This window comes from Loxodonta africana, chromosome 15, assembly GCF_030014295.1.
Source record: "Loxodonta africana isolate mLoxAfr1 chromosome 15, mLoxAfr1.hap2, whole genome shotgun sequence".
NCBI lineage: Eukaryota > Metazoa > Chordata > Mammalia > Proboscidea > Elephantidae > Loxodonta > Loxodonta africana.
The window spans coordinates 86460660-86479569 of record NC_087356.1 but is presented as its reverse complement, the minus strand read 5'-3'; positions in this window follow the sequence as shown (position 1 = coordinate 86479569).

Sequence of the window (18910 nt, the reverse complement as noted above, 5' to 3'; positions counted from 1 at the left end):
TACAGAACACTGAAGGAGAAAAACTGCCAGCCAAGGATCATATATCCAGCAAAACTCTCTCTGAAATATGAAGGCGAAATTAAGATATTTACAGACAAACACAAGTTTAGAGAATTTGCAAAAACCAAACCAAAGCTACAAGAAATACTAAAGGATATTGTTTGGTCAGAGAACCAATAATATCAGATATCAGCACAACACAAGGTCACAAAACAGAACGTCCTGATATCAACTCAAATAGGGAAATCACAAAAACAAACAAATTAAGATTAATTAAAAAAAATACACATAACAGGGAATCATGGAAGTCAATAGGTAAAAGATCACAATAATCAAAAAGAGGGACTAAATACAGGAGGCATTGAACGGCCAGATGGAGAGTGATACAAGGCGATATAGAACGATACAAGTTAGGTTTTTACTTAGAAAAATAGGGGTAAATAATAAGGTAACCACAAAAAGGAATATCAACTCCATAACTCAAGATAAAAGCCAAGAAAAACGTAACGACTCAACTAACATAAAGTCAAACACTATGAAAATGAGGATCTCAAAATCTACTAAGAAAAACGCCTCAGCACAAAAAAGTATGTGGAAAAATGAAATTGTCAACAACACACATAAAAAGGCATCAAAATGACAACACTAAACACTTATTTATCTATAATTACCCTGAATGTAAATGGACTAAATGCACCAATAAAGAGACAGAGAGTCACAGACTGGATAAAGAAACACGATCCATCTATATGCTGCCTACAAGAGACACACATTAGACTTAGAGACACAAACAAACTAAAACTCAAAGGATGGAAAAAAGTATATCAAGCAAACAATAAGCAAAAAAGAAGAGGAGTAGCAATATTAATTTCTGACAAAATAGACTTTAGACTTAAATCCACCACAAAGGATAAAGAAGGACACTATATAATGATAAAAGGGACAATTGATCAGGAAGATATAACCATATTAAATATTTATGCACCCAATGACAGGGCTGCAAGATACATAAATCAAATTTTAACAGAATTGAAAAGTGAGATAGATACCTTCACAATTATAGTAGGAGACTTCAACACACCACTTTCGGAGAAGGACAGGACATCCAGTAAGAAGCTCAACAGAGACACGGAAGATCTAATTACAACAATCAACCAACTTGACCTCATTGACTTATACAGAACTCTCCACCCAACCGCTGCAAAATATACTTTTTTTTCTAGCGCACATGGAACATTCTCTAGAATAGACCACATATTAGGTCATAAAACAAACCTTTGCAGAGTCCAAAACATCGAAATATTACAAAGCATCTTCTCAGACCGCAAGGCAATAAAACTAGAGATCAATAACAGAAAAACTAGGGAAAAGAAATCAAATACTTGGAAAATGAAAGATACCCTCCTGAAAAAAGACTGGGTTATAGAAGACATCAAGGACGGAATAAGGAAATTCATAGAAAGCAATGAGGATGAAAATATTTCCTATCAAAACCTCTGGGACACAGCAAAAGCAGTGCTCAGAGGCCAATTTATATCGATAAATGGACACATACAAAAAGAAGAAACAGCCAAAATCAGAGAACTGTCCCTACAACTTGAACAAATAGAAACTGAGCAACAAAAGAATCCATCAGGCACCAGAAGAAAACAAATAATAAAAATTAGAGCTGAACTAAATGAATTAGAGAACAGAAAAACAATTGAAAGAATTAACAAAGCCAAAAGCTGGTTCTTTGAAAAAATTAACAAAATTGAGAAACCATTGGCTAGACTGACTAAAGAAATACAGGAAAGGAAACAAATAACCCGAATAAGAAACGAGGACCACATCACAACAGAACCAAACGAAATTAAAAGAATCATTTCAGATTATTATGAAAAATTGTACTCTAACAAATTTGAAAACCTAGAAGAAATGGATGAATTCCTAGAAAAACACTACCTACCTGAACTAACACATTCAGAAGTAGAACAACTAATAGACCCATAACAAAAAAAGAGATTGAAACGGTAATCAAAAAACTCCCAACAAAAAAAAGCCCTGGCCCGGACGGCTTCACTGCAGAGTTCTACCAAACTTTCAGAGAAGAGTTAACACCACTACTTCTGAAGGTATTCCAAAGCACAGAAAATGACGGAATACTACCCAACTCATTCTATGAAGCCACCATCTCCCTGATACCAAAACCAGGTGAAGACATTACAAAAAAAGAAAATTATAGACCTATATCTCTCATGAACATTGATGCAAAATCCTCAACAAAATTCTAGCCAATAGAATCCAACAACACAGCAAAAAAATAATTCACCCTGATCAAGTGGGATTTATACCAGGCTGGTTTAATACCAAAAAAAAAAATAATGGATTACATTATTACCATTAATGTAATCCATCACATAAATAAAACAAAAGACAAAAACCACATGATCTTATCAATTGATGCAGAAAAGGCATTTGACAAAGTCCAACACCCATTTATGATAAAAACTCTTACCAAAATAGGAATTGAAGGAAAATTCCTCAACATAATAAAGGGCATCTATGCAAGGCCAACAGCCAATATCACTCTAAATGGAGAGAACCTGAAAGCATTTCCCTTGAGAACGGGAACCAGACAAGGATGCCCTTTATCACCGCTCTTATTCAACATCGTACTTGAAGTCCTAGCCAGGGCAATTAGGCTAGACAAAGAAATAAAAAGTATCTGGATAGGCAAGGAGGAAGTAAAGTTATCACTATTTGCAGATGACATGATCTTATACACAGAAAACCCTAAGGAATCCTCCAGAAAACTACTGAAACTAATAGAAGAGTTTGGCAGAGTCTCAGGTTATAAAATAAACATACAAAAATCACTTGGATTCCTCTACATCAACAAAAAGAACACCGAAGAGGAAATAACCAAATCAATACCATTCACAGTAGCCCCCAAGAAGATAAGATACTTAGGAATAAATCTTACCAAGGATGTAAAAGACCTATACAAAGAAAACTACAAAGCTCTACTGCAAGAAATTCAAAAGGACATACTTAAGTGGAAAAACATACCCTGCTCATGGATAGAAAGACTTAACATAGTAAAAATGTCTATTCTTTCAAAAGCCATCTATACATTTAACGCACTTCTGATCCAAATTCCAATGTCAAATTTTAAGGGGATAGAGAAACAAATCACCAATTTCATATGGAAGGGAAAGAAGCCCCGGATAAGCAAAGCACTACTGAAAAAGAAGAAGAAAGTGGGAGGCCTCACTTTACCTGACTTCAGAACCTATTATACAGCCACAGTAGTCAAAACAGCCTGATACTGGTACAACAACAGGCACATAGACCAATGGAACAGAATTGAGAACCCAGACATAGATCCATCCATGTATGAGCAGCTGATATTTGACAAAGGACCAGTGTCAATTAATTGGGGAAAAGATAGCCTTTTTAACAAATGGTGCTGGCATAACTGGATATCCAGTTGCAAAAAAATGAAACAGGACCCTTATCTCACACCATGCACAAAAACTAACTCCAAGTGGATCAAAGACCTAAACATAAAGACTAAAACGATAAGGATCATGGAAGAAAAAATTGGGACAACCCTAGGAGCCGTAATACAAGGTATAAACAGAATACAAAACATTACCAAAAATGATGAAGAGAAACCCGATAACTGGGAGCTCCTAAAAATCAAACACCTAAGCTCATCTAAAGACTTCTCCAAAAGAGTAAAAAGACCACCTACAGATTGGGAAAGAATTTTCAGCTATGACATCTCGGACCAGCGCCTGATCTCTAAAATCCACATGATTCTGTCAAAACTCAACCACAAAAAGACAAACAACCCAATCAAGAAGTGGGCAAAGGATATGAACACACATTTCACTACAGAAGATATTCAGGCAGCCAACAGATACATGAGAAAATGCTCTCGATCATTAGCCATTAGAGAAATGCAGATTAAAACTACGATGAGATTCCATCTCACACCAGCAAGGCTGGCATTAATCCAAAAAACACAAAATAATAAATGTTGGAGAGGCTGCGGAGAGATTGGAACTCTCATACACTGCTGGTGGGATTGTAAAATGGTACAACCACTTTGGAAATCTATCTGGCGTTATCTTAAACACTTAGAAATAGAACTACCATACAACCCAGAAATTCCACTCCTCGGAATATACCCTAGAGATACAAGAGCCTTCATACAAACAGATATATGCACACCCATGTTTATTGCAGCTCTGTTTACAATAGCAAAAAGTTGGAAGCAACCAAGGTGTCCATCAATGGATGAATGGGTAAATAAATTGTGGTATATTCACACAATGGAATACTACGCATCGATAAAGAACAGTGACGAATCTCTGAAACATGTCATAACATGGAGGAACCTGGAAGGCATTATGCTGAGCGAAATTAGTCAGAGGCAAAAGGACAAATATTGTATAAGACCACTATTATAAGATCTTGAGAAATAGTAAACCTGAGAAGAACACAGACTTTTGTGGTTACAAGGGGGGGAGGGAGGGAGGGTGGGAGAGGTTTTTTTATTGATTAATCAGTAGATAAGAACTGCTTTAGGTGAAGGGAAAGACAACACTCAATACATGGAAGGTCAGCTGAATTGGACTGGACCAAAAGCAAAGAAGTTTCCGGGATAAAATGAATGCTTCAAAGGTCAGCGGAGCAAGCGCGGGGGTCTGGGGAACATGGTTTGCGGGGACTTCTAAGTCAATTGGCAAAATAATTCTATTATGAAATCATTCTGCATCCCACTTTGAAATGTGGCGTCTGGGGTCTTAAATGCTAACAAGCGGCCATCTAAGATGCATCAATGGGTCTCAACCCACCTGGAGCAAAGGAAAATGAAGAACACCAAGGCCACACGACAACTAAGAGCCCAAGAGACAGAAAGGGCCACATGAACCAGAGACCTACATCATCCTGAGACCAGAAGAACTAGTTGGTGCCCAGCCACAATCGATGACTGCCCTGAGAGGGAGCACAGCAGAGGACCCCTGAGGGAGCAGGAGATCAGTGGGATACAGACCCCAAATTCTCATAAAAAGACTAAACTTAATGGTCTGACTGAGACTAGAGGAATCCCGGCGGCCATGCTCCCCAGACCTTCTGTTGGCCCAGGGCAGGAACCATCCCCCAAGACAACTCATCAGACATGAAAGGGACTGGTCAGCGGGTGGGAGAGAGACGCTGATGAAGAGTGAGCTAATTATATCAGGTGGACACTTGAGATTGTGTTGGCAACTCTTGTCTGGAGGGGGGATGGGAGGATAGAGAGAGAGGGAAGCCGGCAAAATTGTCAAGAAAGGAGAGACTGAAAGGGCTGACTCAAGAGGCGGAGAGCAAGTGGGAGTAGGGAGTGAGATGTATGTAAACTTATATGTGACAGACTGATTGGATTTGTAAACGTTCACTTGAAGCTTAATAAAAGTTATTTTTAAAAAAATGAGACTAAATGGGCACACCAGCTCAGGGGCAAGGACAAGAAGGCAGGAGGGGACAGGAAAACAGGTAATGGGTAACCCAAGGTTGAGAAGAGTGTTGACATGTTGTGGGGTTGGCAACCAATGTCACAAAACAATACATGTACTAATTGTTTAATGAGAAACTAATTTGTCCTGTAAACCTTCATCTGAAACATTATAAAAAATAAAAAATAAAAAAAAATAGGGAAGAGACAGCCTACAGGCTGGGAAAAATTATTTGGGAAGTATATAAGTGACTGGAGTCTAATATCTAAAATATATAGCAAACTTCTACAACTTAATAACAAAAAGACAAATAACTATATAAAAACTGGCCGAAGAACAGGAAAAGACATTTCACCAAAGGGAATATTCAAATGGCCAACAGACACATGAGAAGATGCTCAACTTCATTAGCCATCAGGGAAATGCAAATCAAAACCACAATGAGATACCATTTCACTCCCACTTTTTAGGATGACTAAGATAAAAAAAAAACACTAAAAAAATGGAAAACAATAAGTGTTCGAGGTGTCATGGGGAAATCTGAACCCCTCATCCATTGCTGGTGAAAATGCGAAATGATACAGCCATTTTGCAAAACAGTCTACTGGTTCCTCAAAAACCTGGAAGTGGAGCTGCTATATGACCCAGCAATTCCACTGCAGGTATATGCCCTAGGGATCTGGTAGAAGTGACACAAACAGACATAAGGACACCTTTTTCATCACAGCACTATTCACAATAGCAAAACGATGGAAGAACCTAAGTGCCCATCGATCGATTAATGGATAAGTAAACTGTCATACATACGTACAAGGAAATACTACTCAGTAATCCAGGAGTTCCTGAAACACCTTGGAACATTAAGAAACCTGGAGGACGTTACCTTGAGTGAAATAAGTCAGTCACAAAAAAACAAATATTGTATGTTATTAATTTTTTGAAATGATATGAATAAATAAAAATATATAGAAAATAATGTTCATTAGTGTTACCAGAGATGGGGTGGGGGGAAATGAAATTCTCTCACTAGATAGTAAACACTTGTTATTTCTGGTGATGGAAAGGGTAACACCAAATGAGAGTGAAATGTGTACAGCTTGATGAAGGCAAACCATGTCAGTAAAATGTACACAAGGAAAAAGAACTTGTTGGTGATAGCATGTAATACATAATTTTGAAAGATAAGCAAAAACAACCAAAAAATATATATGTGAGTATATATATATATGCACGTAGGCATATATGTGTATAAGTAAGTATATATAAGTATACACAAGTGTGTATATAGGTGTAAACATACATGTATATACATCTATTGGATTTTATGCACACATATTAATATATATAATAAATCACATAGAGGAAATAGTAATAAATATTTCTTAGTTATAATCGAAGACTTCATAGAATTGTGTTTCTGGATTTGAAGTGTTAGGACCAGAGTCTCGCAGAACATCTTCGTCCACTGGCATGACATAGCTCATAAAGTTATACTTTACCTCTTAGTTTGCTGAATAGTGTCTGGGATTTCAAAAGCTTGATAGCGGCCTTCTAAGTTACAACTATTGGTCTCTACTACTCGTCTGCAGCAAAACAGAATGGAGGAAGCCAAAGACTCAAAGAAGCTTGTCTACAAGACAAATAGTCTACAGAAACCACGGCCTCATCTGCCCTGAGACCAGAAAAACTAGCTAGTGCCCAGCTATCACTACCATTCCTTGTGATTAGGGCCAAAATAGATGGATTCTGACAGAATGGGAGAAAAATGTGAAACAAAATCTCAAATTCATTAAAAAAAAAAAAAACAAGTTTACTGGTTGGTTCAGATTTGAGGACTCCCCGAAATCATTGCCCTGAAATACTCTTCAAATTTTGAACTGAATCAAACTCCTGAGGTCACCTTGTACCTGAATAACAGACTGGCCCCCAAAATAACGAACATCACCTGTAAACGCTGTGCTTCTTAAAAATCACCTATATGGAACCAAACGGTCAACAATTTAAACAAAGATGAGAATGTCAGAGTTAGGGAAACGAGATTATAGGAAACAGAAAAAACAAAAAGTAAATAAGGACAATGTTTAAGAATTGGGAAGAACGTAACCAATGTCACCGAACAAATTGTCAAGAAATTGTTGAATGGGAACCTAAAACACAGTAAAATATTATTTTTTGAAAAGTAATATGCTTAGAAACAGACGGCGGTGGTGCTTGCACAACATGATGAACACAGTGTAACTGAATTGTGCATGTGAAGAAGGTGGGAATCACACGTGTGTTGTTACATATATATTGACCACAATAAAAAGAAAATTTGAAATATTTATGGAATCAAATAAAGCTCCAGGATTTGTTATACTTTCTGATATATAAGACCTAAGCAAATACACTCCCATTTAAGAAATGCACACTTAGTCCAAATCCAAAGATTGCTGCTTAAGAGGCCGTTCCTAAAATGAGAAATTAAATCGATTGAAATGTGACCCCTCTTAAGCTTGCTCTTTGTAAAGCCCCTGATTCCAGATTTAACCTCCCAGCCTTCCTACCAGACAGGGCATACAGCTGTGCTGCTTCTAAAAAGGAAGAAATCCATCACCCAAGGGACAGTTTTGCCTCAGGCAGCCCTGCTGTTCATTCAAACATCCCAGGCTGTCTTGCAATAAGAAATGCTTGATTTTCACATCACCTGCCTTTGGCACTTCCTACTATGTTGTATTTGCATTTTTACATGCACTATATCACACTCTCAGTGTCCCCTGGGCCTACAAGTCTTCTAGGAATGAATACAAGAGATCTCCTAAGGAAAAGGTCCTCAATATATGTACTTCAGTTTACTTTTTCTTCTGTGTTGTGTTTAGGAATACATGGCAGCCAGTGTTATTTCCTTAAGGCCTACACACTAGGTAATGTGGGAACAACATTTGGTTGCCAAGACAAAGGTGCCGGGAGAACAGTTGTCACTGAAGAAGCTATCTGGAACTGTCTGACTTTTGAAATAATTATGTATAATTATTGAATTACAGTCATTGTCAGAAATACAAACTTAAACACAAATATAAAATAAAATAACCTGAGAAACAACAGGAACCTACTTTTGGTCATGGAATTAGAGGCTGCTGGTCTTCCTTTCACTAGTTTTTTTTTTTTTTTTTGGTCTTCCTTTGAGGCAGTGGAGCTTATCCGGAAAGAGGATCATGAGTAAGGCTGGTCATGCTGGAGCTCCCAGAGCTTTCAGAGGTGGACAGGAATTTTGGGACACAAGGACGGTTTCCTAAACAATGATGCATACTGTTGTAGGTGAAAACATCACAAAGTTTAGTAAGAGCAAAAAGAAAGTTTTTTTCGGCATACATTCAAAGAGGCAAAAGTTGAAAGCAGCCAAGCATGCTGGCAGAGCCATGTCTGCCCAACTCCAAGGAAATATTACAGAATAAGCAAGAATGGGAAAATGGACACGCATGCTGCCACAGCCATGCCTATCTGAGTCCAAAGAACATTACGAAGTCATCTGTATATATTAACACTACAACATGGGCAAAACCATTGAAAGCTTCACCCGTTCACAGGTTGGCTAGAAATTGTGATCCTACATTGTGAACTGTCCCTCTCAGCAATCATTGGTACAGGTTTCAGTATTGACAGTCAGGCAGGTCTTCATTGGTCCAACAAATTTCTATTCACTAAATGTTCATAGAAAAAGATAAGAGTGGAAAGTCTTTTCTGTTCCGGCTTTTCCAAAAGGCTCCCTAAAAGATAGTTTCCAAGATTATCTTAGCTATTGTCTTTATGCCTCGGGGCACAGTTGATGTGTCCTTGTGAGTCCTTGCAAGCCCTTGTGATCCCAGCTAGAGCTGGGTCGCCTTTTCTGTACTCAAGGAGAGGGAAAAATGACTCCAATATTATTTCTTATATCAATACACTGTGTGCATACACACTCGAAACACAATGGAACTTCTGAGACAACCCTAATTTCAAACACTGAGTTTCCTAGTTGTTATGTGTACCCCAGCCTTCATTAGACAACGTTTCCCAAATTTTGTTCATGAAGTATTGGTGCCCTTGTAATAATGCAAGAACCTACCACCTTGAGCTAAGGAACAGGGTGAGTTTAGGGGCACAAAAGTAGATACGTTGATAAGAAGTCGAGTAGAGACTTTGTGCTGTGGATAAGAGAAAGAACCCACAAATGGCCCTAAGAGGTTCATACCACTTGTGTTGGCAATGTAATTTGAAGGAAACAGATAGTAGTGGGGTTTTTTTGGTAGCATTTTGCCTGTCAGGTCCCCTTCAGGAGTGCCTCCTCATCCCAACATGCCCTCCGCCCCTCCCCCACTGTAGAATGTCTTGAGTCCTACATTCTACTACTGTCTAGATTGAAACTTCTCCCTCCTTTCCTTGGATCTCTGAGCATCTGTTGGAGCCAGATCATGCTGAGTCCAGGACGTGGCGACTTCACTTGCTGAAGGTTGCCAGACAGCTGTGGTCAGTGACCTAGCCTGTGGAGATGACTTCGGCAGGAGGTAAGATGGTGGGGAGGAGGTGTGTTGTGTTATCAGACCCCTGCCACCCCCTCAACCTTTGGAAATTCAAATTTGACGCTTCCCTTGGGAACAAGCTCTCTGAGCAGGAGTAAGGAGTAAACTCTTGATACCACCAAGGACATCCCACCAGGGGAGAATGAAGAAGCAGATGGGAAAATTGAAACAGGATGTTCACAAAAAAGGAAAGGGGTGTTATACCATGCATCATGAAAAGAAACGCTGGGTAGAAGATGGGGAAACCACTCTTTTGAAGGCTCAGTCCTTCAAGAAAGTCTGGAGGATGTCTTTCACTTTAGAAGGTCCCTTCCCTGCTATTGAGCTTGCTGGGGGCATTTCAGACAGAGTGGATGTCAACCCTGTTCCATGTGTTAGAAAGAGCATATGAGGATGGCAGGGTGTCAGTCAGGAATTCCTGAGACAGGCTCTGAGAGTCAGTGACACTTTGGGTCTCTTACTTCTGGGTACTCAGAGGCCTAGGGGTCTGGTTGAACTGCTGACAGGTTCTCTACTGGGAAACTTCTCAACTGGAGGTAAGGAACATAAAATTCACTGCAGGGACTTTTCCAGTATTTACCATTTTCTCTTTCCATACTGCCACTCATCACTTGAGATTCATTGTGCTGGTTCCCAGTGACCAGGCAGGGAATTCGGATGACCTAACACCTGGTTGCCTTTCCTCCACCTCTATTTGCACTTTTCCTTTGTCACAACAGCAACTCCAGTGCTGGGACCGAATATGACCATGAATCCTGATGCCTCCACGTCTCCTTTCACTGCACTGCCCTTTCCCCAGCACACTCTCGCACCCCCACACCAAACAGCCTGGGAGCAGGACCCACTAACCATTACGACTTTATCATGCCCTCACCCTGTACTGCATGTCACTGTTCCAGTGTTCCTATTCCCTGTTGACTGTGCTTTTCTAAAGGCAGAAAGAGTGTCCTTGTCTTCACTTGGACTAGGACATTAACACAAAACAACAATAATATTTGTATCTGCTATGATTTGCTGAATATTTCATGCGAGAATTTTCTCAGTGACTGTTAAAGATATAGTTAAATGTCAAAATTATCTCATGATTTAGAGACCATTCCCGTTGTACATATGGGGAACAACTCATCCAAGGTCATGAGTCAGTAAGAGGAAGCCAGGTTGGTTCCAAAGAAAAAAAAGCCGGTGTTGTTGGGTTAATTCTGACTCATGGCGATCCCATGCATTTCACAACAGTGTTCCATGGGGTATTTAGTGATTGAATTTCTTAAGGAGATCATCAGGCATTTGTTTCAAGAAGCCTCTGTGTAGGCTCAAACTACCAACCTTTCCATCACTAGCCAGCTCCTTATTCCTTTGTGCCGGGGACTTCACATGGTTTCAAATTTTACTGTTACAAATCAGGCACTGACACAGTTAAAAAAAAAACAAAGAATTCTTTCTGTTAAAATTCATTTCCTCTGAAGTGTAATTTGCATGCAATGGAACTTGCCCATTTCAATTTATAATTTAAATACCATCGTGTAACCATCATCCAACCAACATTTAGAGCATGGATTCTCCATCTCACTGTCGTCTTTCAGGTACTTAGTGAGGAACAGCTTCAGACTCTGCTGATTTCGGCAGTCACCATTCGGAGGCCACAGGGTAGAGCTGATAAGAAGCCACTGAGGACTTCTTATATTTTTGAACAGGAAGAGGATTGACTTCTGTCTCTGTGATGAGACCTCTTTACCCATGGTCTCATTAAATGGCTGTGTGGGGAGTTCTTATTATAAAAAGTCACCTCCACACTATTGATGAGCACTGTGATGTTGGGAAAGTAGCTTCATTCAGAGAACATGCCGGCCCTGCTCATCTCCCAAAACTGTGATGCTATGGACTCTGCTACCTTGACCCTCCTTGTGCCCTTGCTGGCAGCCAGGGCACAGCCAAGCATGCTTCACTTTTCTCCATCATAGGAGGACTTGATTCTCCAGAGTACATTCTCTCTCCAACCCATGACATAGACCTCACAAAAATGAGCCCCAGATCTCCCAGCTCTGTTCATCACCAGCCCTTCTGGCAATCTCCTTCATGCAATCTTGATGTGGAATTTTCAGTCCTGGGTCAAGATGCTGAGAATCTCCTATTCCTCTCTCCTAAATCCCAGAATTCATGTCTTATCACTTACAAATTCAGTAAAACAGAGAAAAAAACACGCAAGAACTCAAGAACATCTACCAAGTCTGTATAACATAAATATTGCAAACACACAGGGCTCTGAATATACAAAACAATTTTAGAAAAGAAGAAGAAAGTATGGGGCTCATACTTCAAGATTTAAAGTATCACTACAAACACACAGTAAACAGTTTTGTACTGACATTAGGATAGACATAGAGACTAAAGGAATAGGGTGCCCAGAAATGAATTCATACATCTTTGCCCAATTTGTTTCAACAATGATGCAAGCCCATTCCATGGGCAAAGAATAGTCCCTTCAACAAATGATGCTGGGACAACTGGATCTCCATATGGAAAAGTATGAAGTTGGACACATACTCTACATCAAATACAAAAATTAACTCTAAAAGGATCGATGACCTGAATATGAGAGCTAAAACCATAAAACCCTTAGAAATATAACCCAGGGTTATATTTTAGGATTTTTTCCCCACATCTTCGTAGATATGACACAGGAAACAATACATAAAATTCTCTTGGTGAAAATTTAAATCTTTTGTGCATCAATGAGCATTATCAAGAAAGTGAAGACAACTACTGATTGTGAGAACGTACTCGGAATCTCTACTCTGCTTAAGGGTTTCATATCTAGATATATAGACTGCCTAGAAAAAATATATATATATTTAGAGCTACATACAAAAACACCAACAACCCATCTTAAAAAATGGACAAAAGACGTTAAGGCATTGTTCCAAAGAAAATATACAAATGGCCAGTAAGCACATGAAAAGATGTTCAACATTATCAGTCAGTGCGGAAATGCAAATCAAAATGACAGAGAGGTATCAATCCTTACCACATCGATGGATGTTGCCAGAATAAAAACGAACAAACAAGGAAAAAAAAAAGATTTGGTGAGGATATGGACAAACTGGGAGTGCATTGCTACTGGGGATATGATGTGCTGCAGTCACTGTAAAATACAGTTTGGTGGCTCCTCAAATAATTTAACATAGAATTATCATATGACCTTGTAATTCCACTCCTAGGCATGTACACAAATGAACTGAAAGTAAGAAAACAGGTACTTGGACGCTTACGCTCATTGTAGCATTATTCAGTGAATGAAAAAGGTGGAAACAACCCAAGTGTCCATCAAAAGATGATTGGATAAGCAAAACATGACAAATAGATACATGCAATATTATGCAGCCACAAGAGCAGTAGAGTTCTGTTACTTGCAATAAATGGATGAACCTTGAAAACATTGTTCTGCGTGAAATAACTGAAATCCCAAGAACAATTATTGCGTGATCCCACTTACATGAAAATCTACAACACGCAAAGATATAGAGCAGATTAATGGCTAGGAGAACTGAAGGCACAAAGCATAGGGAGTCATTGCTAGAAACAAAGCAAAAAGAAAAAGAGTATTCCAAACCAAAGGAAAAGAAACCTATGAAACCTAGCATGAATTATTAAATATTGTATTTAAAATATGTGGTATTTTACAATATAAAAGAAGGCCAACCACCATTCTGCCAAAAAAAAGAGTACATAATTACTACAAAGTACGGTTGTCATGTTGGGAATAATGCTACACTGAACGTACAAAGGAGACTGGCCAGGCTACAAGGGATCCATTTGTAGTACAGAGAAGAAGTTACTCGATCATTCCAGAAAGAGGTGTCAGTACACTTTTACGCAGTAGAATCCACCAAAAGGAAAGAGAGTCGCCATAAGGTGCAGAAGTCCTTGAGTGGGTACAAGTGAGGTAGGAGGCCTATGTGGAGTCAACTGGGGTCCATCATGGTCACATGACACCTTCTGATGTGTTTGATGTTGCACACGACATGGGGGAAAATAAAGATCAGATCACCCTATCAGAAAAAGAGGACGCTGAGATAAAACCCGCAGGATTGGCTTTCTGTATTTTAAGTTATTAGGACCAGAGTCTCATAGACCATCTTGGCATGATATAGTTCATAAAATTATGTTTTATATTCTCGTTTGCTGGGTAGTGTTTGTGATCTTAAAAGCTTGTGAGTGGCCTTCTATGATACAACTATTGTTCTCTACTCATCTGCAGCAAAAGACTATGTAGAAAACCAAAGACTCAAAGGAGAAACTTGCCTACAACACAAACAAAGTCTACACAAACCTCGAGCTAATCTACCCTGAGGCCAGAAGAACTAGATGGTGCCCAGATACCACTACTATCCCTTGTGATCAGGGCCACAATAGATGGATTCTGATAGCATGGGAGATAAATGTGGCACAGAATTTCAGCTCATTTAAAAAAAATGGGGGGGGACCAAGATGGCTGACTAGGTGGAAGCTCCAGCTGACCCCTCTTGCAACAAAGATTCAGAAAAACAAGTGAAGCATGGCAATCTAGGAACGCTGACCATCAAACTGAGAACTAGGGAATTGACCTGAGTGACAGGGAAGTGAGAATCCGCAAGCTGAAGGAGGGAGCAGCCCCAGAGTCGGGCGAGCTCCTCCCCAGCCCTGAGCCCTCCGAAGAATGAGAAACCTCTCGCTGAAGAAGCGACCAGTTCCAGAGCCGAGCAAGCCACGTCCCAGACCTGAACCCTTGAGGAGCCTTGGAGGCAGAGCTATGGGCATGATCTTGGCTTCCTGAGACAAGGCAAGCAGGGATGCAGTGCTAACCCCCTGGGCAATCTCCGCAGGGACCTAGCCAGCACACACAGGCTACACACTCCTCCGGAATCTCAGATAAAACAGTCCTCACCAAACAAGAGAAGTGAGTTTATCTAATTTACTACCTCCTATCTGATCCCTCCCCTCCCTGCCCCAGCGACTTCATTAACATTGGAATTCCCTGGGCCAGAGATTGAAGTGCTTTGCAGGTTTTTTTTTTTTTTTTCTAACCCATTCTTCTGGCCTGGAAAAGCAGCAACTAACAATCAGGTGAAAAATCCTTTCCTGATTTCTCTAAACTGGAATAGCATTACAGAACAAGCACCATCCAGGCATAAGAGATCCACAGTCTTTGGCTTTCACCCCTACCTGGAACCAGGCAGCTATTTTAATGCAAAGGCAATTCTTTTAGAGATCGGCTGTAATTGTTGTAGCTGAGCAGTGGGAAGGCAAGTTTTGGACCACTCTACCTATTAAACAGAGACCTCACTGATCTGTAGCATGGAACTGAAGGCTGAGGCTCCATCCACACCACCTAACCACCTGCTAAAGGTGTCAGAGGATAGCAATGCCTACCAATTTTTAGAGGTACAAGCATGGGTGCCTAAGGTACAGCTGCAGAGCCCACCCACCAGAGCACTCTACAGAACATAGATGCTCCTTCCTCACTGGCACTTGGGGGAAGATTGTCAGCACTCTGCCCTCCTCAGACTGTGATCCCCTGCCGTTACAAGAAACTGGTACATACAACCATCACCACTACTCCTCTAAGTTAGTAGCAGAGAGCCTACACCACACACTAGCTGACCCACTATCAGAACACCTGAGCTGATTTTATTCAAGAATAGTGAATGGGCACATAGACTCATATACTGGGTAACAGGTCAAACCAGCTGGTAATAGGAATAAGCAACTCAAAGGCTCCAACAATTAAGTTAGCTCACTCTAGTAGCCCATCTGGGTGTATTGAAACAAAACAAAACAAGAAGATAAGACTCAGTAAGCAAATATAAAATAAATCATTACAATAACTCATAGATGGCTCGGAGACAGCAGTCGATATGAAATCGCATAAAGAAGCAGACCATGATTGCTTCTACAAACCCCCAAATCAAAGAATCAAAATCTTTCCCAAATGAAGATACATTCCTGGAGTTGCCAGATATAGAATATAAAAAACGAATGTACAGAATGCTTCAAGACATCAGAGATGACCTCAGAAATGAAATAAAGCAATCTACAGAAAAAGTCAAGGAACACAGATAAAGCAGTTGAAGAAATTGAAAAGATTATTCAAGAACATAGTGAAAAATTAATAAGCTGCAAGAATTCATAGAGAGACAGCATTCAGAAATCCCAAAGATTAACAATACAATTACAGAATTGGACAACTCAATACGAAGTCAGAGGAGCAGAATCAAGGAATTAGAATGGAGAGTGGGGGAGTTGGAGGATAAGTCAATTGACACCAATATAATTGAAGAAAAATCAGATAGAAGAATTAAAAAAAATAAAGAACCCCTAAGAATCATGTGGGACTCTATCAAGAAGAATAACATGCATGTGACTGGAGTTCCAGAAAAGGGAGGGCTAACAGAAAATACAGAGAGAATAGTTGAAGATCTGTTGGCAGAAAACTTCCCTCGTATTGTGAAAGATGAAAGAATATATATCCAAATGTAATCGAACCCCATACAAGACAGATCCCAAAAGAAAATCAACAAGATATATTATCATCAAATGTACCAAAACCAAAGATAAAGAGAAAATTTTAAAAGTAGCCAGGGATAAATGAAAAGTCACCTACAAAGGGGAATCTATAAGAATAAGTTCAGACTACTCGGCAGAAACCATGCAGGCAAGAAGGCAATGGGATGACATATATAGAGATCTGAAGGAGAAAAACTGTCATCCAAGAATCATATATCCAGCAAAACTCTCTCTCAAATAAAAAGGTGAAATTAAGACATTTACAGATAAACACAAGCTTAGAGAAGTTGCAAAAACCAAACCAAAGCTATAAGAATTACTAAAGAGGATTCTTTGGTCAGAAAATCAATGATATCAGATACCAACACAACAAAAGATCACAAAACAGAACATCCTGATATCAACTCAGATAGGGAAATCACAAAAACAAAATAAGATTAATTTAAAAAATGCTCAAAACAGGGAATCCTTGAAGTCATTATGTAAAAGATTACAATAATCAAAAAAGAGGGACTAAATACAGGAGGCATAGATCTTCCATACACAGAGGAAACCAAGGCGATATAGGATGATATAAGTTAGGTTTTTACTTAGAGACATAGGGGTAAATATTAAGGTAACCACAAAGAGGTCTAACAATTCCATACTTCAAAATAAAAACCAAGATAAACATAACGACTCAGCAAAACAAATTCAACTACTATGAAAATGAGGAACACACAAATTTACAAAGAAAAACTTCTCGGCACAAAAAAAGGAAGTGGAAAAATGAAATTGTCAACAACACAGACAAAAAGGCATCAAAATGACAGCACTAAACTCACACTTATCTATAATTACGCTGAATGTAAATAGCTTAAGTGCACCAATAAAGAGACAGAGAGCCACAGACTGGATAAAAAACATGATGCATTTATATGCTGCCTACAAGAGACATGCCTTAGACTTAGAGACACAAATAAACTAAAACTCAAAGGATGGAAAAAATATATCAAGCAAACAACAATCAAAAAAGAGCAGGAGTGGCAATATCAGTTCCTGACCAAATAGACTTTAAAGTTAAACCCACCACAAACGATAAAAAAGGGCACTACATAATGATTAAAGGGACAACTCACCAGGAAGATATAACCATATTAAATGTTTATGCACCCAGTGACGAGGCTGCAAGATAAGTAAAACAAAGTCTAAGAGAATTGACAAGTGAGATTAGACACCTCCACAATTATAGTAGGAGACTTCAAAACACCAGTTTCAGTGAAGGACAGGACATCCAGTAAGAAGCTGAACAAAAACACGGAAGATCTAATTGCCACAACCAACTAACTTGATCTCATAGACTTATACAGAACACTCCACCCAACAGTTGCAAAGTATACTTTTTTTCTAGTCCACATGGAACATTCTCTAGAATAGACCACATATTAGGTCATAAAGCAAAACCTGTACAGAATCCAGAACACTGAAATGTTACAAAGCATCTTCTCAGATCGTAAGGCCAGAAAAGTAGAAATCAATAACAGAAAAACCAGGAAAAAGAAATCAAATACTTGGAAATGGAACAATACCCTGCTCAGAAAAGACTGGGTTATAGAATACATTAAGGAGGGACTAAAGAAATTCATAGGATGCAATGCGACTTAAAACATTTCCTATCAAAACCTTTGGGACACAGCTAAAGCAGTGCTCAGAGGTCAATTTATATCAATTAATGCACATACATAAAGAGAAGAAAGAGCCAAAATCAAAGAACTGTCCCTACAACTTGAACAAATAGAAAGAGAGCAACAAAAGAAACCTTCAAGGAACAGAAGAAAACAAATAATAAAAATTAGAGCATAATTGAATGAATTAAAGAACAGAAAAACAATTGAAAGAGTTAACAAGCCCAAAAGCTGGTTCTTTGAAAAAATCAACAAAATTGATAAACCATTGGCCAGGCTGACTAAAGAAATACAGGAAAGGAAATAAATAACCCAAAAAAGGAATGAGATGGGCCATATCGCAACAGACACAACTGAAATTAAAAGAAACCTATCAGATAACTATGAAAAACTGTACTCTAACAAATTTGAAAACCTAGAAGAAATGGATGAATTCCTAGAATCACACTACCTACCTAAACTAACACAAACAAAAGTAGAACAACTAAATAGATCCATAACAAAAAAGAGATTGAAAAGGTAATAAAAAAACTACACCCCCCCCAAAAAAACCCTGGTCCTGACGGCTTCACTGCAGAGTTCTACCAAACTTTCAGAGAAGACTTAACACCACTACTACTAAAGGTATTTCAAAGCATAGAAAAAGATGGAATACTCCCTAACTTATTCTATGAAGCCAGCA